At 34.2% G+C, this 26,194-nt stretch overlaps 1 protein-coding gene and 1 pseudogene across 1 annotated transcript in view; both read right to left on the minus strand.

Annotated features, from left to right (window-relative positions):
• ADGRL4 (adhesion G protein-coupled receptor L4) overlaps nt 1-26,194 on the minus strand; it is a 107,780-nt gene that overhangs the window by 73,102 nt on the left and 8,484 nt on the right. The window lies entirely within an intron of this gene.
• On the minus strand, nt 21,184-22,575 carry LOC138389083 (keratin, type I cytoskeletal 18 pseudogene; annotated as a pseudogene).

The following is a 26,194-nucleotide window of genomic DNA, read 5'->3' on the forward strand; positions in this document are numbered from 1 at the left end:
TACTGATACATCCCACAATATAAATAACAAAATAATTATGCTGAGAAAAAGCCAGATGTTAAAAAGTACTGTGCATACTTTATGATTTCATATATTTGAGATAGATACAGATGATCAGTGGTTGCCTCAGACCTGGTTTGTGGGTGGATACAAGATTGATTATGGTGGAATATATGACAATTTTTTAGGGTGATGCAATTGTTCTGTATATTGATTGTGGTGTTGGTTAAATGGTTTTATAAATTCATAAAAACTGATCAAAGTATACATCTAAAATGGCTGATTATTATTGTATGCAAATTATACCACATTAAAGTTGAGTTTTTAAATACAAAGGGCTAAGTATTTCTAAAACAGTCTTGAAGATAAGAAAACAAGGTAGGATGACTTTATCAGTAGACACTTAAAGTTAATCAAGAACATCAAGAACATGCGATGCTGGTACCCAGAAAGAGATCCATGTGCAAATCGTGTATGTGTAGTAGCAGTAGTCGTAGAATGTGTGTATATTGTTGAGTAGTTTGGAGAATAAATGCTATTTTTCATCTGGCACTACCAGAACCTGGCTATAAACCACTTCTATACAGGTTAAAATATAGGTATAGCCATTACTTGGAATTAATTAGAAAGGACTAACATAATTAAAACAGCCAATAGCCAAATATAGGGCCAGTAGACCAGAAAAGAAATTCATTAAATAAATAGGAACAAATTAAACAAATAAGCATGTGTTTCTCAATTGACATTGATATTCAAGTTAACAGTATCCCCACAACAAATTTTGCAACAACATAAATTTCCACAACCATTCCCCTTTCTGCTCTCTCACCTCATTTACCTTGGCCACGTGGAAAAGATGTAGGGATCAGATTCTTTGGCATCTAGTGTAATAGGACTTACACTTGGCTCTTGTACCCTAAGTCATGTATGAAATCATCAGCATTACAGTTCTCTTGGAACGTAAAAGTAGCCCTTGGTAATCTATATTGCTGACTGACTGGGTAATCTATGTGCCTATTTTAAGGTTCCAGATTTCTGGATCTTGGGGCACTCTCAGGGGACTCTCTTGCTCCGTATGAAGAATCAAGGTATATCACCTATTGTCATAATTGAACTTTTACCCACATAACTATTTTTGTTTTAAAAATATATTGCCTACCATATAGCTGATGTTGTAAAAGTGAAAGATACTATTGTTGCCCACAAGAACATGGAAGATGAAAAGCTACAATTTCCAGGTAGAAAATTGCTTGCAATAATCAATGCTTTACTTCCTCTCCTGTGTAATTCCTCAGGCTACTGTTGCCAGATTTTTCTGGTTTTATTATCATCTTTTTCTCATAACAATACTCTTCAACATATATGAAATATACATCCCTTTGAACAGGATGCCCCAAGAAACCTTGCTATACTTTACAAATATGCACAAGAGCAGACTAACATTTATTGAGTCTTTTCCAGTTGTTGAAATCTGTTAAATGCTTTACTTGTGCAGTTCCAATTGATCCTCACAAAAATTCCTGTGGGTTAGATTTTATTAGTTCTGTTTCACTAGTTAGAAAATTGGAGTCAAAGAGGTTAACTTTTCAAAGTTTACAAAAGTGGAAAGCTTGAAGTCAGGAGTAAAACACCAGTTAATCTAATACCAAAGATCTTATCTTTTGTTCTTCTCTATCTTAGCATCTGCAAATGAATTGATAATCTAATGTCAGTGTTCCACATTTTAGTGTTTTTGGACTGTGAATATTTATTACTTAATGCTAGCAGCAGCAATCTTTAGAATTGGTTATTAGTTAAATTTAATGAAAATACATCTCCAAATGTGTCTAAATTAAACTAAGAAAACACCACAGCCTTCTCTAGACCCTGCATGATTCTCTCTCTAATGTGGCTGGCCATCCTAAGAAAGCAAATCTGAAATTTTAAGATAATTTGTAAGTGGTGAACCTAACACAAAAAAATAAAGATTGTTCACACACTCATGAGAGCTATATTCCTAAAATGTAAATGCCATTAAGTCCTTTCACTACTTAGAAAAACCTTTGTTTTCAAAACCAACTTTAAATCCCACAACTTGATATATAAGTCCATTTCCTACAACTTGATATTGAAGTCCCTTCATGATTCAGTCCTTGGCTACTGCCCTCATCTCTCCCCACCCTTGCAGCCAATATTTCAGACCTGTGAAGTACTTGGAAATTTTCAAACAAATCTCGTGTCTTTCATTTTCAGAACCATCAAACATATTTCTTCTGATATATTATTCTTAAGTTTGCTTTAATGGAGAATACTAATGTTTGTGTATGCAGTTCAGGATTATTTTTTTCCAGAAGCATTCGTAAGTTACCTGCACAGACACACACACACGCACACACACGCACACCCCAGTTTGGGTGGCATTCCATTCTTACATGAGCTACCTACCTCTTCTCAATGTACTTTTCTTACTGAGTTCTAATTTTTTTTAATATACTGTTTGACATTTTCACTAGGCTTTTATTTTGAACAGTCAGGACTTCTTTGTTTCTTTCTAGTGCCTAATATATTATAAGCTAAGAATAAACATGTAATAAATATATAGTAAAGACAAAACAAAACAAAACAAAAATGCTGCTTTTTATAATATAACGTTGTCTCCAGTAGAGACCTATAAATTGAATCCACTTAAGTGTTTCATTGTAAAACAGTGCTGACTTCTACAATTAAAAGAGTTTTACTTAATATTCTTAAAACAAAATTTTACAGCCACCGAGGAGTTAAAGTGTTATTTATATAGCAAAGTCAGAAATTTTAGAAGAAATCTTTAGCAACTAGTTTACCATTGAGAGTGCTAACTGTAGCCTAATGGAATTTATGAGCAGTTCTGAAGAAATATTTTATTTCTTCACAGAATCACAAGGCTGGAAATGAACCAAAAGGTCATGGAGTTCATCTCTCTTGTTTAAATCATCCAGCAGAGATGAGAAACTACACTATTTGTAAAAACCTTCGGAAAGTAGATATGAAAATTTCTCTTTGTAACCAATTCCAGCACTTTACACCTTTCACCCTAAAATTTTTCCCCTAAATATAACCTAAATTTCTAGTGCTAGAGTTTAGACCTGTAGCAGGTTAACATCCTCTATGTGGCAGTTACCATACACTTGTACAGTGTAGCCTATTACCAGACCCCTGAGTAATTCTTTTGTCCCAGGTTAAATTGCTGTTTTCCAAAATTATATTAATCTTCGTGACTCCTCTCAGAATTCTCACCAAAGACATTAGTCTCTCTGTAGAATAACCTTCTGATGTCCACTCCTTCCCCTCAACAAGCCCTTCCTGGCAAAGCAGTCATATTATTATGCAAACTTCAAAGGAGAGAGAAAGAAAAAAGATCAATAGATCTATAAAATCAATAGATCACAAAATAATCAAAGGTTCCATATTTTAAAGTAAAATAGATCAATTAATATGAAGTATTTCATTCAAACAGAGAAGACAATGTAGAAAAATTATGAAACCATGATTTTATTATGCTCATTCCCTTCATAATACTTCAAATTATTTTGTGTTAATTTATTCCACAACTGATTCAGGTATAAACGTTATATTCTAATTATTTTTTCATCCATAAAATGCTTAAAATAAGAGCATCTACCTTATAGGGTTTAGCAAGATTATATGAGTGAATTAAAAAAGACATTTCATCAAGTAGATAGTAAATATTAGTTGGTATTATTCATAGTATTTGTAGTGATATTGATGATGTTGTTACACTCTTTAAACATATGAAACATATTGTATAATTTTAATTCTTAAAAAAAGCACTGAAATGACTAGGAATATTGTTTTACAGAAACAAATAAAAGCCTAGTTGATATCTTGATTTTCCTTAGTTTTATGAAAGTGGCTGCTTAGAATAACTAAAATTCTCTGCCTTGTGTTTTTAATTAAGTTTAAACAACAATGCAAAACAAAGATTAAATACAAATTTACTTAAATAAGAATTATTTTAGGTTCTTTAATGTCCTGATATAATTATAGGACATTTTTCTATTTCCACGTTATGTTCAACATATATTGTAATTCATTTTCAACTCCTTTTTTTACCTCTATTTTTAGTCTTTGTAATCTGCCTCACCTGTCTTTTTCACTTTCGGTTAACGTTCAATCTGTAGGATCTTCTAAGAAATACTGTGATAACATTTGCTTCTTTGAGCTTTACACAATTCTTGCATTGATATATTCTGATTAAATATTATGTTTTTATTTTTTTCTGATTTATTATAGAATCCTGAACTTAAGTTTAATCTCGTTCACTAAGACAGCTTTCTCCTTGAAAATCTCATTTATATGTTCCATATTTGCAAGCTCTCCATTCTAACACATGTGTACCATTTTTGTTAGGGCCTCACTATCCAGGGAACCAAAGCAAACAAGTTGACTACAGATAATAAAGTGCTTTAGATTGTAAGTAACAATAAACTCATTTCTAAGTGGCTTAAGCCATAAGGCAATTAATTATCTCACAAAAGAGAAAAAGTGCAACAGTAGAGCAACTTGAGGGTTCATTAATTTAGTAGCACAAACATGTCATCAACATTTTTTCCTCTTCCTGTTCTGTCATCCACAGGATTGAAACTTTTTCCCTTGAGCTAGCATTTGTCATGGTTATAAGATGACTTCTAATGAGTTTTAAATTTCTATTCTAAAAATATGAGGACTATATAATCTTAATATGTCTCTAACAAAACATCTAATGCTAGATAAAATATGATAAATAAAATAAATGTACTCTTAAATGTACTTTTAGTTTAGAAGGTAAAACTGAGCATAGTAGAAAGTAAGAGAAATTCCTGGGGACAAAAATAAATAGAAAGATAAAAATTAGGGTGTAAAAGCCTCAAAAGATTTTTGGAGGGTGATGGTTTTTAATGGCTTCTCTGGGAAAGAAGACAAGGACTGAACCTGTGCAAAGTGGAGCTAGAAGTGAAACAACTGCCCAAAGTCAGGATTTCAAAGGGCTGCACATTCAATGATAGGATGGACTTTGAAAAGATACTCACCAGGAAAAAGACATAACATTATTCGTCTTGGCCTAGGCCATGAGTACTGGAGAGGGAAGAGGGGTCGTTTAAGAATCCATAACTACGTGCCTGTGGTTATAGAAACTCCACGCTGACAAATAGCAGAAAGTGACCTTGAGGTGGTGGTGAAAGGTATATAGTGGTTGGGAGAAGCAAATGAATATTCTTTCTGTAGAGAAAGATCCTTGACACAAGCATCACAAGATTCCCACATATAAATGCCTTCTAAAATAAGTTCTAAAATTAAAATTAAACACACACACACACTATGCAAACAATCCCCCATCAATGACGATCAGCAGAAACAACAAACAGCAGATTTAGGATTCTTTACAAACAGGCTTATTGGATAAACAACTATGTTTAAAACATTAAAGGGATTAATAAAATGTGGTATGTGTATGCCTAAAAATTGATGAACTAATACCTCTTGTATTAACCTGTATGGGACTGGAGATCATTCTTCTAAGTGAAGCATCACGAGAATAGAAAAACAAACACCACATGTACTCACCATTAAATTGGAACTAATTGAACAACACTCATGTGCACATATGGAAACATTCATCAGAAATCAAGCAGGTGGAAGGGGGAGGAGAGGATGGGTAAATTGACACCTAATGGGTACAATGCCACACTATCTGGGTGATGGGAACACTTATAACTTTGACTCAAACAGCACAAAAGCAAGTTATGTAACCAAAACATTTGTGCCCCCGTAATACTCTGAAATTAAAAAAATAAAATAAAGTATGTGAAAGCAACAAGGTTCTATTAAGGAAAACTAAAGAGAGTTTAAAAGTACCACGTAAAGGCTCTAGGATTTTAAAAAATGATATAATAATTAAAGTTAATGTAGTGAACTGGTTACATGACAAGAGTATATACAGCTACAGAAAAATTGTCGAAGTGAAAGATCTGAAGAATTACCTAACATGTAAGACATATAAACAAAGAGATGGAAAGTGGGAAAAAGGTTGAGACATGAAGGATAGAAAGAGCATGTGACTGGAATTCCAAGGAGAATAAATGAGAGCAAGTCATTATTTTAAAAGGTAACAGATAAAAATTTTACAGAATTGAAAACAAGGATGTTTAAATTCAGACAACACAATTGAAAGGAAGATAAATGAAAAGAAATATAAACATGGAATTACTACAGTAAAATTGCAGAGATGATCTCATAAACAGCTATGGAGAAAAGATAAATGACCCACAAAAAAAAAGATAAATGAGGGCACATTTTTTAAACAACTAGAGAACAATGTACCATATACCTTCAAAGTTCTTAGGAAAAAGTATCTGTGAACTCAGAATGTTATATTAAAAAAAACAAGAAAACATAGACATCTTCAGATAGACACTAAAAATTTATCACCAATGGTGAACCTTAGGACCAAGAATATTGCACTCAGAAGGAAGGAATGGCAAACATAAAGGAATGGTAGGAAGAAATGGATATTCAGGTTAAGTCTAAAACAACATTACTACATAAACAGTATATTCAAAAAGACAGTAGAATACAGTGATTCAGAACATGCTTTCTGGAGCTAGACTGTGTTTAAAATACGATTCAACTATTAGCTAGCTGGGATATCTTTGGCAATATATCAATTGCCATGTCTGAAAATAGGGATTATGAGGTTTTTATGAGTTAATATAAGCAAAGATAGTAGAATAGTTCCTGGCACAAAGTAAGCACTTGATGATAGTTCTTATTACTATTACTACTATTAATACTACTTAAAATATTAATGGATAATTTGAGGGACAAAAAAATAGCAAACTAAAATACTGGACTATAATAACAAGAGATGGGTGATTGCTGTTAAAATATTTAAGTTCTTATTTTTAGGTATGTAAAAATACTGATTGTTTTGGACTTATTTAAGTAATTATGCAAGCTAAAATAAATACTAAGGATATTACTAAAAGAAAAGAAATGGAAAAAGTAAATTTCCACCAGAACACAGTCTGGATTAATTTTAAATGTATCCATCTAGGCAGAAAAGACATGAAGTCTATGAGAGGTGACTGCTGTTTGTTTGACCTGACAGCAGTCAGCACCAAAAGGCACAAAATGTAGTTTATAAAAGTTTCAATGAAGATAGTTTGATCTAAAAATAGTATGCCCAGAAAAATTTTTCAAGCATAAAAGGAAGAGTAATACATTTTCAAATACAGAGGAAAATAAGAATACAGTGGCCAGAAACCCTTCCTGAAAAGAAAACATATTCAGTGAAGAAATGCAGCTAATTAATAGATTGCATTTCTTTTTAAAGCCTCTACAAATGGAGAATATACAGAGAAAATGATCCAGAGGTAATGCTAAAATCTTTTCATCATAAAATCAAGACTAAACTACTGTGGGAATCACAATAGAACAGAATGTCAATACTATAAATTTTCATAAAGTAAAAATAGTATTCAAAACCAGGTTAAAGGAGAAGAGAAGGGAGGAGAAAGTGTTAGTACGATAAGCAATTTATTTTTCACAGCACTGGTCAACCAGTACTGTCTAAAATCAGAATGAGTGGTTAAAAAAAAATCTCTGTACTGGAATTATGTTTATATATTTTTGCTTATATTTATATACCTGTTTTAAAACATTCCTCTTGTGGTGAAAAAGAGAAATCTGCCATCAGCAAGTCTTTCAATTTCATTTTAGTTTCTTTTTTCTTCTGTTAAATTCTGATAAAATGAGAGTGGACTCCTTTCAGTGGAATAAGATGTAAATAATAACCCAACTGTTATAACTCTCTATATATCTATCCATCTATCTATTCCCTATCCATAATATATTTTTATAGGTGTCCATGCATAGAAAGAGACCCTGAAAATGTTAATTAAATACATAAAAGCAGAATTACAAGTTAGGGATTTGAGAGTGATATTTTGCTTTTTCCCTTGACTTTTTGAATGACTTGAAAATTTTATGATAAATCTATATATCACTTTTATAAAAAGAAAAAATTCATCCTAAGATAATATTTATAAAAAGCATAGAGTTTATTCCTTATTTGATCAATTTAACAACAGTGTCTCAATTTTGACCTTTTAGTTGTCATTGCACAACTAGTATAATATGCTTCCTCCACCGGTAGTTTGAAGTTACTTGATAGTATTATATAATCTTTCATTTCACATCTAAATGAAGACAGGAAGCCAGAGGAAACGAATTGCATATAACCACCTCCTCTTCAATGATAGAAGACAGGAGTGGCAAAGCTTGAGTCACACATAAAAAATGTGATTCATATGTAAGTTTCCACAACAGAACTATGACTAATTGACTTTGCTTTTTGGGCAATAAAATCTGTGACAAAGATGTCAATTAAAGAAAAGTATTATGTGTTATTTTTTCTTCTTATTCAAACTTTCAAAAACTGTGATAAAAAATAATATTTTGCAAGTAATAAAATTGAAGTCCAAATACAAACTGTGTTTCTACTAAAATTAAAATATATTCCAAGTTATTAACGCATCATAGCTATGAGCAGCTGGTGTCCTACTTGAAATAACCATAAGCAATGTAAGTTTAAGCCTCAAAAAATTATCAAAGATAAATAAAAGTTATTTTGGAAAAAAGATTGGATAAAGGATCTAAAAGTAAATTTATTCTGTGGCAATAAGATGCTTTGAAGGCATTTTAATCTCAATACATGGGGTCATGAAAAAAATATGTAAGTCATGGCATGATGGTATATTTTAAACAGGATATTTTGGAAGGAGATGTTGGTGCTATTTTTTAAATAGTAAATTTTCATCCTCTGATTATTTTTTTACCAATAATATGTACCGACATATCTCAATATCTAAATCATTATCTAACAGAAAGCATCATAATTACAATTTCCATGAATGATTTAAGACAGCAAAAATGACAGGCCATCCTGGCATACTTGTCAATGAATGCCTCCGCAGTATCAGTTATTTCCAAATTACCATGGGAAAATGTACCCCAAAATGTGTGCAAAGCAGTTTGTTGATATGTAGGAAAAAATGTTAACTTTTTTTCATTTATTTATATCTCATGCATTTCTATATTGTGGTATTTCATAATGTAGAGTGGTGTAAATATAATTAATAAATGTACTTCTGTTGAATATGCAGTCTGAAAAATTTTTATGAATTGAGATTAAAAAAATTCACCACCATTAATTAGAATGGAGTTGATTCTTATGCTGATTCTAATTATTTGGAAGTTAATTGCTCAATACACCATACGAAAAAAATTCTAAGGAAATGTATAGTCATTGTTGGTAAGAGATACCAGGATGGTTATCTACAGGAGAAGGTAGGAAGTGTGTGATCATCAGAACCTTATCATATGACATCCTACTCTAGGTACTGGCAAACACGGCTTGGTTATTTTATGTAGATTGTTTCTTTTCTGCTATCTTGTTCTTTTTGATATTGTAGGAATCTTACAATTTTTCTAGACTGGCCATATTTATTTGCTCTCTTGTCTGTACTACTCAAGCATTATAAATAGCATGTGAAAAAAAAAAAAGAAAATAGAATGTGAGGGTACTCCAATGCCAAACCTGTGCTTGTGTTCATAAGTAAGCCAGAATCTCCTTCTGCTCTAAACCCTTGCTTAGCCTGTGGGTACTTTTCTTGTGCTCTAGATCCTATTCATTTATGTCTTCATTGAACATACGCCTTCTTCTAGCCCTTTTCTCTCATCTTCTACTCTTTCTCCACTCAACTTTTCCCAACAGCCTTCAAATTTGGTCAGTTCCCTTTCTTAACAGCCAAACTACTTAAAAGAATTAGTGACACTTGGCTGTGGCCTTTATTTCCTTACTTCTCAGGAACTGTTCAGCCCATTGTAGATTGGATTCAGTCACCAAAACAGTACCAGAATAGTTCTTGCTAATGTTACCATTGATCTTGTAGCTGATGTCATCAACATCTATGCAATTGTTCATACTACAAACCTAAGAGATACCCCTCACATCATCTGAGAATACCCAATTCATCATTGAGACATATAGATCTCTACATTTTATTTATCTCTCCTGTTCGTCTTCCTCTATCTTTATCCCAGCAATCTTGATGATGTTATTATTGCCCTTGTTTTTTCCCAATGAAGTAGCCCCCCAACTGATGAGCCAGCATCCAAACTTCACTGGCTTCCAGTTCATTTCCTTTACATTGGTTAATGTGATCTTCAAAAACAAATATCTGGAAATGGAATTCAGTTTTCCTATGGATAACATCAGGGCCCTGTATAATATGGTCACTGAAAAACTGTTTAGATATCTGGCCTATGATTACAGCACTTTACTTACTGTCCTTCAACAACTTCTTTTTGTCTCTGGAATTGACATTTCTTTCTCATTCATCAGAGCCTTCAGAAGTGCATGTAGGGATCATTCTTATTCCCAACCATTCTCATCCTCAGTCAAGTGCTTCATGGAGCTAATACCCAGCTCAACCTCAGTTTAAATCTGGCCTCCTTATGAAATTTCCAGGACCACTCAGACCACTTAAATCATTAAGTAATCATTTGGGTGATTTTGTTTTTAATGTTTCTCTATCCTTCTACAATCTATGAGGGCCACATATGCTTGTTCATTGCTTTATATATTACCTTAGCAAAGTACCTAAGTGTTCAGCAAAAATTCATTGAATGAGTGAAGGCATGAATTAGTGAATGGTAAATTATCCAAAAGAGCTTCCAATTTGATTCAACCTTACTGCACTATTGTTAAAAAAAAAAAAAAAAGTAATCCACACTATAGAAAAAATTTTTACATTTATTGTAAGGGATTATATATCACCTTATTATTTGGATTTAAAAAAAATGGCAACTACTTATTTTTGTTTCTGTAATTTGGGAATACTATCAAACTAGTAGGGTAGTTGCAAACTTTATTAGAGTTAAAAATAACAAATTTTAAAGCCAAACAATTTAAGGCATAACCTAATACTTTCTTGCCAAATTACAAAATGAAAGTAATGGAAAACAAATGATATTATATCAAGAGTTTAAACATTTCATTTCAGGATATTTTAGAAAAGTTAAATTTATCATCAGCTCCTTGATAATTATTTTGAAATGACAGGTTAAAAAAATACTGGAGTAAATTTAGACTTAGGAGAGCCTGATAGGAGTTTCTACCACTGGTGAAGTGCTAAGAAGTCTGTTCTGACTTTCTAAAAATAAGTTGAGATTTAGTCTCAAAAGGATGTCTTTTCATTCTTAATTAATTGCATTCATATTTAGCTCTCTACATTTTATTTATTAGAAAGGTTTCTAAGAAATTACAAAGGGTTCAAATGCAGTAAGTAAATATTTGATTGTCTTGAGTTGACATAAGTTAAACCGTAACTCAGAAATGTTGCTGAACTAAATGAAGGTGTCTTGACATATTTCCGTTCAAATCTGTCCTTGTTCAAGATGAGATATTACACTGCTGAATGCTTGACCAGCCATGGAAGAGCAGAATCATGATAGAGTAATCCCAATCATCCCTCTCAGCCAGTTCCTGTCAATGAACACACAACCTTTCTCCCAGGCACTGAAAACACTGCTAAGTGCTGTCTCATAAGGCTATTCTACAGAGCCATGGTTTTTCTGAGTTTAAGAATATACCTGGAGATTATATAGATCACTTGAGAGGTAAGATATCAAATAGTGGTCTTTGAAACAAAATTGTGTCAATTATTCAATTTTTCCAATCTGTGAAATAATTTTTCATTCCATTTTCCCAGAATTATCTTGCTCAAAAAAATACATTTACTTCTCTATTCCAACAAGCTTTATGCCAAAGTATATGACAAGTCTTTTAAAAATTTGCATAATAACTAAAAGAAATTACATAAACAGAAATATCTGTCATCTATCTATCTTTTATGTATCTTCATATATGTCTAAGTAACTAATTTCAGTGGGAGATTTGTAAGCCAAACAAAAATATTTAGAATTTTATATATAGAAGCTTGTTCAAGTATTCATGTAACCTTCATTGTTTGCAAGTAATAAAAACTTGTGATAGATATCAATATTTTTGTTAATCAATTTTGATAAATATTCATAGTAAATAAACTGTTTTGAGAATTTATACTTTTTAAGTCTCTCACTTTACTTTATATCCTCTATTAGGTACTATGCTTTCAATACTAAACATCTGGTTTGGGATCATTTAATTTTACTGGCGCATATATATGTGATTTGGGAGAAATTAGTACCAAATATTTTTTATAAACATGCTTCTGCTTTAAATGCAATCTTCCACCATGCTGACCAGGTGACTGGTACAAAGGAAGTTAAAGAAATTCATTCTTTAAAGAAAGTTTACTAATAAGTAAATAATTTTTTTCTGATTTCTTTTTACTTTGAACACAGTGAGCTTAAAATATAAGTTAAGAATTAGTAAACTGTTAAAGAGTAGTGTGTAACATGTTCTTATTCCAGATATATACTGAGTGCTCAAATGTCTTGCAGTTGTGGAGTTTGGAAAAGGCAGAAGAGCATCTTGTTATTACATATGTCACATTAACTACAGAATCTTACTGCTTAGATGATCTTAATCAGGTTTCCTGAATGGTCTGGGAAAGTACAAAGGGAATGAACCTACCAAAAACAATTTTGGCAGAAAATGATTGACAGATTTATATTAGTAACAGTCATCACTTATTGAGGCCTTCCTATATGGCCAGGATTGTAAATAAGCATTTTATTTGTATTTATCCTTTAATTTTCAAAAATTATTTTGATGTTGATAAAACTATGTACATTCTATAGAAGTAGAAACTGGTAAATGACAGAAAACAGGATTCAATCCTAGGGATGGTTTCCTCAGAGGCTCTGCTTCTTCCATGTCCTTTCCTTTCACAATCAGCTATAATTTTACTTATTTTTTATTTTTTTTAAATTTTTTCAGTTTATTTATTTATTTTATTCTCAGAATATTATGGGGGTACATTTTGGTTACATATAATGCCTTTGCCTTGTCTAAGCCAGAGCTACAAGCATGCCCTTCCTTCATAGAGTGTGCTCCGCATCTATTAGTTGTGAGTTTACCCACACCAATCATCTCCTCCCACCTGGCCAGCACCCGATGAATATTACTTCCATGTGAGCACCTTAGTGTTGATCAGTTAATACCAATTTGATGGAGAGTACATGTGGTGCTTGCTTTTCCATTCTTGTGATACTTCACTTCAAAGGTGGGCTCCAGCTCTATTCAAGATAATACAAGAGGTGCTAGTTCACCATTGTTTTTTGTAGTTGAGTAGTATTCCATGGTATACATATACCACATTTTATTAATCCACTCATGTATTCATGGGAACTTGGGTTGTTTCCACATCTTTGCAGTTGTGAATTGTGCTGCCATAAACATTGGAGTGCAGATGTCTTTATTATAGAATGTCTTTTTGTCCTTTCGGTAGATGCCTAGTAATGGGATTGCTGGATCAAATTGTATTTCCATTTTTAGTTCTTTGAGATATCTCCAAATTACTTTCCACAGGGGTTGTACTAATTTGCAGTCCCACCAGCAGTGTAAGAGTGTTCCTACCTCTCCGCATCCATGCCAGCATTTGTTATTATGGGACTTTTTGATAAAGGTCATTCTCACTGGAGTTAGGTGATATCTCATTGTGGTTTTGATTTGCATTTCCATGATGATTAAAGATGTTGAGCACTTTTTTATGCATTTATTGACTATTATTCTGTCTTCTTTTGAAAAGTTTCAGTGCATATCCTTTGCCCACTTTTTGATGGGCTTGTTTGATTTTTTTCTTGTTAATTTTCTTAAGTTCTATATAGATTCTTGCTATTATCCCTTTATCAGATGTGTAGCATGCAAATAATAAGCTGTAATTTTACCTGCTACTGATCATACGGATAGTGTCAATAGGTTTTGCTCAATCTTGATTGAAATCACCAATATTTTACTTCTGAATCAAAAAAGCTGAGGCTCATATTTTCAGTTGGTCTCTATCAAATGCTTCATCCTCTGAAATCCACTGTGAAATAAACAATAGCCATTTTTTCTTCTATATTTATTATCTATCCTTGATATCCTAGTTTTAAACACTTACACTTTCGAACTTTAATTTAAATTCTACTTTCTAAGTATGTCATGTTTCCATTCAATTTTATTGTTTTGATTTTTTTTCTATCTTCTATCTTCTAAATTTTGGAAGAATCTATTCAATTCTAAGTATTGTTAGAAGAACAATTTCTTTTCCATTAATAAAGTAATTGATATATAAATATTAAGGTACTACTAGTAGTTAGGTCCTTGGCTCCCAATTTAAGAATCACTGGAATCTTTTATTAAAACTGTATCACCTTCAAAATAGCAACAAAGAAAATAAAATATCTAGGAATACATCTAACTAAAGAGGTAAAGGACCTCTATAAGGAAAACTATGAAACACTGAGGAAAGAAAAAGCAGAACTTGTAAATAGGTGGAAAACCATACCATGCTTGTGGATCGGAAGAATCAACATTGTTAAAATATCTATACTACCCAAAGTGATCTACAGATTCAATGCAATCCCTATTAAACTACCAACATCATTTTTCACAGACGTAGAGAAAATAAATATACACTTTGTATGGAATCAAAGAAGACCCCATATAGCAAAAGCAATTTTAAGCAATAAAAACAAAATGGGAGGTACTAATTTGCCAGACTTCAAACTATACTACAAGGCTGTGGTTCTTAAAACTGCCTGGTACTGGCACAAATACAGGGACACAGACCAGTGGAACAGAACAGAAAATCCAAATATAAAACCATCCTTATATAGACACCTAATTTTTGACAAAGCAGGCAAGAACATACTCTGGGGACAAGAATCCCTATTCAACAAATGGTGCTGGGAGAATTGGTTAGCCACTTGTAGAAGACTGAAACAGGACCCACAGCTTTCACCTCTCAGAAAAATCAAATCACGGTGGATAACAGACTTAAACCTTAGGTGTGAAACGATTAGAATTCTAGAAGAAAATGTAGGAAAGACTCTTACAGACATTGGCCTAGGCAAAGAATTTATGAAGAAGACCCCTAAGGCAATCACAGAAACGACAAAAATAAATGAATGGGACATGATTAAATTAAAAAGCTTCTGCACAGCCAAAGAAACAGTCCAGAGAATAAACAGACCACCTACAGAATGGGAAAAAGTTTTTGCATACTACACATCAGATAAAGGACTGATAACAAGAATCTATTTAGAACTCAGGAAAATCAGCAAGAAAAAATCAAACAACCCTATCAAAAAGTGGGCAAATGACATGAATAGAAATTTCTCAAAAGAAGATATAAGAATGGCTAACAAACATATGAAAAAATGCTCAACATCCCTAATCATCAGGGAAATGCAAATCAAAACCACAATGAGATATCACTTAACCCCAGTGAGAATGGCCTTTATTAAAAAGTCCCAAAACAACACATGTTGGCGTGGATGTGGAGAGACAGGAACACTCATACACTGCTGGTGGGACTGCAAACTAGTGCAACCCCTGTGGAAAGCATTTTGGAGGTATCTTAAACAGATTCAAGTAGACCTGCCATTTGATCCAGCAATCCCATTATTGGGCATCTACCCAAAGGAAAAAAGGTCATTCTATAACAAAGACACATGTACCGAATGTTTATAGCAGCACAATTCACAATTGCAAAGATGTGGAAACAACCCAAATGCCCATCAATACATGAATGGATTAGTAAACTGTGGTATATGTATACCATGGAATATTACTCAGCTATAAGAAATAATGGAGATACGACATCTCTATGGTTCTCCTGGAGAGAATTGGAACCCATTATATTAAGTGAAGTATCCCAAGAATGGAAAAACAAGCATTACATGTACTCACCAGAAAATTGGTTTCCCTGATCATCACCTAAATTCACATCTGGGAATGATACCAATTGGATATCAGACTGAGGTGGGGGGAGGGGGAAGGGGACAGGTATATACCTACATGACGAGTGTAATGCCCACTGTCTGGGGAACGGACACGCCTGGAGCTTTGACTTGGGGGGACAGGCGGTACATGGGCAACGTATGTAACCTGAAATTCTGTATCCCCCATAATAAGATGAAAAAAAAAAAAACTGTTTCACCAATAATTGATAAGACTTAGGTTTTATCTTCTTAACATAATAATGCAATTTGTATTATAGACCACAATCTAAAATTTGCTTAAATTCAGATTAACTCTATACTTATTTATTCTTAAAGCAACTATCTGATTTTTTTCTAAGGAGAAGTATAAAGAGGTTGTTGACTATAAAACAACAATTGATGCTTCTACTGAAAATTTTCTGACATATTTGTCTACTAATAAACTGAAATTCCAAGTCCAAAACACATTTAAAAGACCATTCTTCTCCACATGGTATTCCATTATGAAACTGCTGCAATGAACATAACATTAGTTGAAGAAACATAACACTATAATCAAGCATCTGCTTGCCTTCCTGCATTGCATATACAAGAAAGATTTGTTGTACTTTCTTTAGTATTCTCAATAGGTTTCTGTGTTTATAAAGGTCCAGAAATAATCTTCAGAACCTACCCTCCATATGGCACAGGAAATCTGGCATAAGAACGTTTCTGACACAAAGGATATACAACTCTCTTATTTCAAAAATATCAAAAATTTGCCACAAAAGCAAAACTATCAAGCAAAACACCTCAGTTTCTGCTCAATCTCACCAAAACTTAGTTGTCTGTACATGTCAACTGTCATCAAAAATGCACAACAGACAGGGCATTCCTTCCTCATTCTAGTTCTGAATGTTAAGCACGATTTCAATTATATTTTTAATATTGAGTCTTTAAGACTCAGATGTGTTCTTGTTTAGCAGAGAGACAATGGCATGAAGTAACTAGATAAATATGATCTACATTTTGGTTCTCATGTTATATATACAAAAGAGAAATAAGGTGGATATATTATGCAACAGAAGGAGATTATTTAGTTCCCATGTTAGCAAAAAGTAGTTTCCTTCCTTATAAAGGTAACAAATGATTATCCCAATGTGAAGGGATAATATGGTTCCAAGTATGTATGGTTCCTTTAACCTAGTCAAGACACATTGCCAGATATTTCAATTAATGTGTACCATGGTCATAAAATCAATTTCTTATCAGCCAAAAACACTCATACAGTAAATTTTATTTTCAAACCATAATCTCTAAATTAAATCTGTGTACCTAAAAAATACTGTGCAGAAACTCAGTCATTGGGTTTCTCCCTGATAGCATTTTCACAAATGGCACAAGGCTTTGTATATTATATTTAGCCTACAATGTTTGGTTAGATTCTAATCTTCCCAGAGAAAGTCATTATCTCTTTCCATGGCAAATAAAGAACCAAAGTGTTAATTTCCTCCTTAAAATAAGTACAAGAACAGTTCTAACATTTTTTCAGCAATTTATTTAGAAAATTTTAAACAATTAAAATCTATGCAACTGTATACTAATCTGAATTTCTTGGTAATATAAATTATGTATCTGAACATAAGATTGCAGAAAAAAATCATGTTAATATGGAAAATAGCATTGCCTTGCAGTAATTCCCATGTAGAGGGACTTCATAGGAACTGAGCTTATCCGACCAACAGCACTCAAGATAATCACAATTTTAATGAAAATTAATCGACATGAATATAAAATACCATAGTATATTACATTTAGGTGTTGAAGTTCTTTCCCTATTTTCCAATTGCTCTGAACACATTTTTTTCTTTCTAACATCCTTATTCTCACCCTACTCACAACTACATATAAAAGTATAGTAATTTAAGGTTGGCACTCTTCATCTATGCTCAGTGGCAATGGACTAAGACAGTTAAGAGAGCTGAAATATTTCAATAATCTTCCCTTAATGTTTTAGTCATAAAAATCACAATTTTTTGCTTTGTTCTATTTATTTAACAATCCAAATATTTAATACATTTATACAAATTCTGTATAATATACACTATACAGTAGCATTCTCTCTCACAGCTCACTAACAAACTATACAAATCTATTATAGCTTCAGATCCTTGGGACCAACTCGATGTTTGATGGTTGATAAAATATGGGATATAAAATTGTATTTCAGGCAGATAGAAAGTAGAAAATTATCTAAAATAATACATTTAGAGTTTCTCAAATTATTTTCCCCACATTCTCCTAAACATGTAAATTTTGGTTGATTATAATACTGCTAAACAGAATGAAAAGAATCATTCCTAGAGCAAGAAAGTAACACATGGGAAGGGTATATATATATGTAAATGATATATATATAATATGATAGAAACAATATTTTCTTCATAATCAGTATATATTGGGAGTACCAAAATTCTCATAAAATTATTTAAAGTTGTAGAGAGAAAGAATATTTTATTTCTTCCCAGTTTTTTTATGTGATCATGTCAAACATTTTAATGAAATTTAGAGCTTAATATTAAATACCACAAACTTTCTTTTAATAACAAACTGTAACAAAGTGAAGTCTTTCAAAATGCAAAAAAAGATAAAACTTCATCTTCAATAGTTTACTGAAGAATAAATTCAGCTTCATGTAAAGCTGCATTTATACTTTGGTTCACTGGAAGGAGTGATAAATGTGAGACAGGCATTATGAATAAAACATAGACTAAAATTATTTTTGTAATTAAAAAAAGAACTGTGAAAGTACTAATATGATTAAAAGTAAAAATTTCATTTTTTTAAGTTCCAGTGATTTCACACTTCCCAGGATTTTTCTGAAAATATCATATTTGATACATAAGATCCAGAAGAAAATAACAGTCAAAGTGATTCTTGAGACTCTCTGAACAGAAGGGCCATGGTGTCTCAAAAATAGAAGACCATTACGAGGCATTAGTGCCAATATTACAAATAGCTCTGCCTCAGGACATATTGCATTCTAATTCATGAAAATGTACAAAAAAGCGATAAATAAGTCAATGAAAATTCAGTCTTGCAAAACTGGTCACTCAAAGTGAAGGAGGAAAACAAAGATATTATGGAGCAAACAAATGTTAAGTATATGATACTGACTTTGGCAATTTATGCAAATTTTTAATCTGGCTATAATGGATGCTCTCTATTTACAGCAAAATATTTGGGATGGAATTATATATAAGGTAATCCTATTACATCAGCCTTTTACAATGTGTAAAATTCAACCAGATCCAAGTGCCTGATTCACACAAGCAGAAATACCATTCATAAGGTCTCAAAAAATTCAGCATAGGTGAAGGTAAGGAACAATATAAATGGGACAACAACAAACCAGAATTGAAGCATTTTGTAGATTGGATCTAAGGCATTTTGATGGTTTCCAAGGTTACAATCAAGAATAAGAACTAGTCCTATTCCTCAAAGAACAGTCATAGTTGGGATTTCCTAGTCACTATGGAAAAGTAGTCAGACTCCATCAAAACTTGCTACAATATTATACATTAATACAAAAATAAAACGAAATTATTCATTACTAGGATGAACTACTAGGAGAACATGAATAAACAAACAATTAATCCATAACAAAAATAAAAGGCCTTGCAAAGAAAGTGACATGTGAATTGAATCTTAGACAATGAGTCTCAGGTTATAATATTCCTTATATTGAAAGTGCCCCATTTGTCCCCCTGAGCACAGACACAATGGATCATCCCGCCTCATTTTTTGAGCCTAATGCAAAGGTATTTTGATGCCTGGCAATAAATATCATCCTCAGAATAGAGAAATTTTGCTTACAGGGTCTTCCCCAGCTGAGAGGACTGCGCCTCTGATCAATTCCACTTTTACCACACCTGAACATAAACACTCACTCATCACAGTTCTTTTGCAACTGCAACACACGAACAAGTTCTACTATGTAGCATTTTTAATTGTTAGTTAAATGATAATCATAAAATCATATGAATCACAGCCCTCCTGCTCCTAAATTGAATCTGCACACCATCTGATTGAAAGGGAGTGCTCTCAATCGCATAATAGTGACTAACCGTCACCCACGGGGGAGCAAATGTAAAAATCATGGTTTGTTTTTAATGGTTCAAGTGACGCGAATATAGCCCTTCTCTCACTGATCATATTGTATTTAACACCTTACTTTTCAGCACTGTGATGCAGGACGGCTTTCTGAAGATTGATCCAGAAATTCCTTCCAAGGGAAGAAGCCACCAGAAAAAACATGGAAAAATGGTTTCATTTTGTGTCAACCTCTATTGATTTATAGCACCTGCCTGGTAACATTAGGAGAAGAACTATGAGGTTACATCCTGGAGCAGCAGGAAAGAACATGAGGATACATCAAGGTCATGTATGGGGAGGAGAGGAGTACAAGGAGTAGATAAAAGCATCTCTTGCATTGGTCATGCCAGCTCCAAAGGTCAGAGTTTGAAAGAACTAACTGTGTTGTACAGTGGAAAGTGCACTGAGCTTAGAGGCAAGTGACCAAAATCCATACCTATTTCACGTTCATATGTCCAACTGAGTCCAAAATCAAGGCTATTTACTCAAGAGGTAGTTGAACTGGAATTGACTACAATAATGTATAATGTATAACAAATACATGTTACAATAACAGAATCAAAAAAAATTCAAGCTGGGGGGGGTGGACATTAATAGAGATCCTAGTCCAATCTGCTCATTTTAGGGAAGCTGAAGGTTGGCTGCTCCTTGAGACTCATAATGAGAATCTTAGCTGAATAGGGCTAGAATATACATTATAAGTCTGGCGATCTTAGCACAAGAAAATTAGAATTTATTACCAGAGAATCTAGTTCCTGGGGCATGAGATACTAGGAGGGTTTCAATTTACAGGGCTGGGTCTTAGTTTTGGGGGTATAAGGAGAAAAGAGAGGAATCCAATAATGAGAATCTGGAAGATAAGACATTGGTCTAGAAATTATTTTATTTTTAAGATGATATATCACAAGATTTCTAGTATATTCCCCTCTACTTTAGGCTACAATTAGCCTCAGAAAAAGGATAAAGTAGTGATTAAATGAAAGTAGACAGATGTGAAAAAGGAGACCCTTTGCAAAGGATTGACAGAAACTTTTTTTTTTTTTTTCCCAATGATCTGTGAACTTTTTATTGGTATAAGGGCACTCTGGTCCTACTGCCTCAATGCCTCAGAACTTTGGTGTCCTTGGTCTCAGACACCACTTTGCCGTCCACTATCCTGCGGGTCATGGTCTTTTGGATGGTTTGCATGGAGTTGCTGCTGTCCAGGGCATCACCAAGACTGAAGTCTTCCCCGTCTTCCAGCAGGCGGCGGTAGGTGGCAATCTCAGCCTCCAGCTTGACCTTGATGTTCAGCAGGGCCTCGTACTCCTGGGCCTGGCGCTGCCCCTCTGCCCGGGTCTGTGCCAGCTCCGACTCCAGGGGCAGCAGGACCCCGTTGAGCTGCTCCATCTGCATGGCGTAGCGGGCCTCCACCTCCCTCAGGCTGTTCTCTAAGTTGGCCTTCACATTTCTCATGGAGTCCAGGTCGATCTCCAAGGACTGGACTGTATGTCTCAGCTCCGTGAGTGTCATCTCGGCAGCGCTGACCTTGGCGGACTGTGAGGTGACCACTGTGGTTCTATCCTCAGTCTTCTGGGACCAGTACTTGTCCAGCTCCTCTTGGTCCTTCTGAGCCAGCTCGTCATACTGGGCCCGGCTGTCCACCATGATCTTGCTGAGGTCCTGGGATTTGGGGGGCGTCTACCTCCACAGTCAATCCAGAGCTGGCAATCTGGGCTTGTAGGCCTTTTACTTCCTCCTCTTGGTTCTTCTTCATGAAGACCAGCTCCTCCTTGAGAGCCTGGATCTCTGTCTCCAGCTGCAGCCGAATGATATTGGTGTCATCAATGACCTTGCAGAGCCCATGGATGTCGCTCTCCACAGACTGGCGCATGGCCAGCTCTGTCTCATACTTGACCGTAAAGTCATCAGCAGCAAGATGGGCATTGTCAATCTGCAGAACGATGCGGGCATTGTCCACAGAATTTGCAAAGATCTGAGCCCTCAGGTCCTCGATGATTTTGAAGTAATGCGCCCAGTCTCTGACCTGGGGCCCCTTCTTCTCCAGGTGTTCCCGGATTTTGCTTTCCAGCCTCCGATTATCGATCTCTAGGCTCCTCACTCTGTTCAGGTAGGAGGCCAGGCAGTCGTTGAGCTCTTGCACGGTCTCCTTCTCGGTCTGGATGCCCCCCATGCCTGCCAGACCCCCGGCCATCCCTGCGGCCAGGCCCCCGGACCCCCAGCCGCTCCGCATGCTGGTGGAGCGGGACACGAGATCCGGGAGCCCAAGCCACCGGTGCCTGCATAGACGCTGGCCGCGCTGCTGACCGGCCAGACGCTACGGCTGGGCGCCTGGGCGGAATCCAGGGACCGGTAGTTGGTGGAGAAGGTGGTGGAGCGAGTGGTGAAACTCACGCTGTCCGCGGAAGAAAGCGAGAGGACAGGACCCAAGGGTCGGTGTGGCCTAGAAACTTTCTTGTAGTGGTCATCCGCATCTCTGGCTCCTTGCATATACTCCCCCTTCTGCTGCTACCAGTCACCCAAACGTCCTTTTGAAAAGCACTTTTCTCACCCTTTTCACAAAGTGAGTAGGTTTTTACCCTAGACTGAAGGAATGGGGTAGCCTGAGGTTAAGTCAGCCAGTACATTCCATTATTATTTAAGGACATGAAGATAATAATCAACTTGAATGTATAAATAAAAGTGACAGGTTGTGAGATAAACTATACTCTTCTTTTATGGCAGGATATCAATAGATATTTTTTAAGCATAAACTGAGAAATGGAGGCACAGGCATATTCTGTGGAGGGTAAGTGGTCATTAGACGGTTGTTTTAATTGAAGACTCATGACTATCTTAAGCTTTGGGAAATTATATTCTATGCTTTATTATTTCCTCTGCTAAATCTTGCCGGAACCATTCTTCAATAAGACTTCTATTAATATTAGATAGATATTGGTCTTTACATGTTTGGTCCTCTGTTTTTCAGTTTTGTTTTCATATTTTCCGTCTCTACTTTTTAGTGCTACAATTTGGGGGGAATTATTTTACAGCCTTCCTATTGTACATTATCAACTCACTTTGGGACTAATATTGCTCAGAAAATGAATATATTTTATTGGAGGTGAAATATATATTAGGTTTGTTTGACAGGAACAATCAAAATATTAGCCAGTTTTAGGCATTATTCCAGGTGGCCTGGGTGGGAAAAGACATCAACTTTCACTCCCACGAGTTCCTTATAAGCAGATGGCCAAGTTTCCTTGGAGAGTATTTTCTCAGCCTTATCTGGGGGCAAACAACAATGAGGAATAGAGGGCCCAATCTATGTAGTCTTTGGAAAATAATGTCTCAATCAATCACACAGACTTACACTCCATTTCTGGGAAGAGGATAGGGTACCTCCACCACAAGGAAAAGCCACCATCTTTGCTGCAGCCTTCTCTGTGTGCACTGAACTGTTCCCTTTCGTGACACTGGACTCTGCTTTGACAATTTCACTCTTAACTTGTGGACTTCTCCTGACTCCCTCTGGTTTTTTACCCGTTTTATTGTCAATTCACTGAGCTTAAAGGAGGTGGGTGGATGAACAGGAGTTAAACACTTGTATCTAATGTACACATTTTATCAAGTTATTAAAACTTGTAAGTAGTTTTAGCTGCCCTGCATTTATTCCTAAGATATCTTAAATATACATACCAGTTTATATATATAAACTGTTTTGATCTTGTAGTGGGGAAAAAGCAGATGGGGGAAGGGTAGAACCAAAATAATTCATTACTATCTCAATGAGATTTTAATTTTCTTATTTGCAGATCTGCCTCCCAGAGTAGTTTGAGGACCAAGTGAGGAAATTGTTTAAATATACTTTCTCTGGCAAATTACTTAATTTATTAATTTGGAGTAATACTAGCCCTTACTTCAAAGAGTTGTGAGGATTAAATTCATAAATTCATGTGCTTAGAATAGTTTCTAGCTCACAGAAAGCAATAAAATCAACATCAATATATTACTCTTTTTTGTTATTAAGGTGCAAATCTAAAACTTACTTATTGAAGCATTAAAGAGAGTAAATTAAGAATAAGAGAAATAGGGGAAATAGAGGACTGGATAATTTACTTCTAAAATAACCAGGAGTTGGCTATGAAGTGTGCTGACGCCCTATACAACTGGGACTATAGATAACTGATCTTCCCAGAACAAAGGAAACATCATCAATTTTGCAAAATAAAGTTTGAAACCTTAAAATATTGACAAAAGGGTACGACTATAATAAAGAAAGCAGTAAACTGGAATTCAGTGAGTTTTTTTGTGGTATAGGAGGTGTTACGTTCACTATTTCTTTGCTCTCTTTTCTAACAGTATTTTTCCTGAAAAGCAACAGAGAATTAAAATGTATGAAAATCTACATTGAGAGCACAATTTTCATTTAATTTTAATTTCCTAGCAGCTCCAAAAGATATGGCAGAACAGGAAATATAATATGGTACAGCTACCATGTTCACTTCGCATGCAAAATAAAAATCAGTTCTAAAAAATCAATATGCAATTTTTATTGTCATTGATGCCTTATCAACAGCACATATTATATGATGCATATCTCTAGTTATAGCTATCTATCTACCTATCAACTTTATAAATTGATGTTTTAGCCTTAAGTATAAACATAAAATGGTATCCTTCACTTGGAAAAAAATCTACAGTCTAATAATGTCAACCCACATGCTATTTCTTGTTTCATAAGTAGAAACTGTATTGTGAGAAGTCTTACACAGAATTTATTTAATGCATAATTTTGAATAACTTTTTGATTCTTGAAATTAGAACTCAGAAACTGTGTGTTCATTTTTACTATTTCAGTTTCATTCTTGGTGCTATTAGTTACTTGATATTACTTTTCTGGTTCTATATTCAAAAATCCATCTAGATAATACTGATTAAAGATGATTAAAAGTAAATGAGGCTTCTATGTAAAGAAAAATTTTCATGATGTTTCATTATAAGTTTCTTGGGAAAATCCAAAATCATATGTTCATATTAAACCTTGAAGATCTCAAGATATTTTTAAATTTGTATCTCATTAATTCTTGTAATTGTCCTGTGAGATAAACATGAAACAGGATGATTTCGAAAAATGATTCCTGAAACTTAGTCTGTAAAACTGACAACAACAAATCAGATCGGAGAAGTTTTTGGCTTTAAAACTGCAGAACTGCTTAGCAAAACTCAAATGGCACAAGCCCTTTTTTCTTTGTCCTTTTCAAAATAAAATTTTAGCTTAAAGGAAGTTTTTTAAATAATGATTTATTGTTTTATTTTTCTCTGTGAATACACTGATGAGATTTGTTATCTTATGGAGTGGATATTTTTGAGGAAGTTCCACCTAATTAATGTGGTAGATTTGTTCTCTCTATGGTATAACCCTTCTTGTGAACAGAGGAACGAGGTCATATTTCTAATACAAGGAAAAGGATTTCTGAAATTGGCAAAGCTTATTTTATTTATTTGGGTGAGGTTCACAGACATCATGATCCTGGAATGTAAGCCTTGGGTTAATTTAGGCCATCATTTTGTGAAGAGTTTACTTTTCCTTTTTACTACAAGAAATCTCAAAGAAATATAAACCTCACTTTAAACAAATTTGATAGACAACTCTCTTGAAGCACATCAGAGTTCATACCTTTTCAAGTTTGCCATAGTACTCATTTACCTAAGAAATTTCTCTGAAGTATATAAAAATACATTTGTTTTACAAAAAGCATTTGCTTTTCCCCAAGAATTTTTGATAACATATATTATATATGAAGACAGTTGTATGCATGGTATTATTGAGATATATAATTCCAATTCTTCAATTAATCTTTAAATATTACCTAAAAATCAGGAGTCACCTCCTTCTGAGGATAGAAGGAAAGGAAGGAAGGAAGGAAGGGAGGGAGGGAGTAAGGGAGGGAGGGAAAGAGGGAGGGAGGAAAGAAAGAAAAATGCTGGCCCAGGTACTACTCAACTCTCTGCTCCAAAATTTGAAAACCACAAAGATAACAGAAACATAAAAGGACCAGAAAAGTTTCAGATGAGCTACCAGAGAGCTGATAATGCCTGACGAGAACTGCAAACAAATGTTTAAAAG

Source organism: Eulemur rufifrons, chromosome 8 (assembly GCF_041146395.1).
Source record: "Eulemur rufifrons isolate Redbay chromosome 8, OSU_ERuf_1, whole genome shotgun sequence".
NCBI classification, from domain to species: Eukaryota; Metazoa; Chordata; class Mammalia; order Primates; family Lemuridae; genus Eulemur; species Eulemur rufifrons.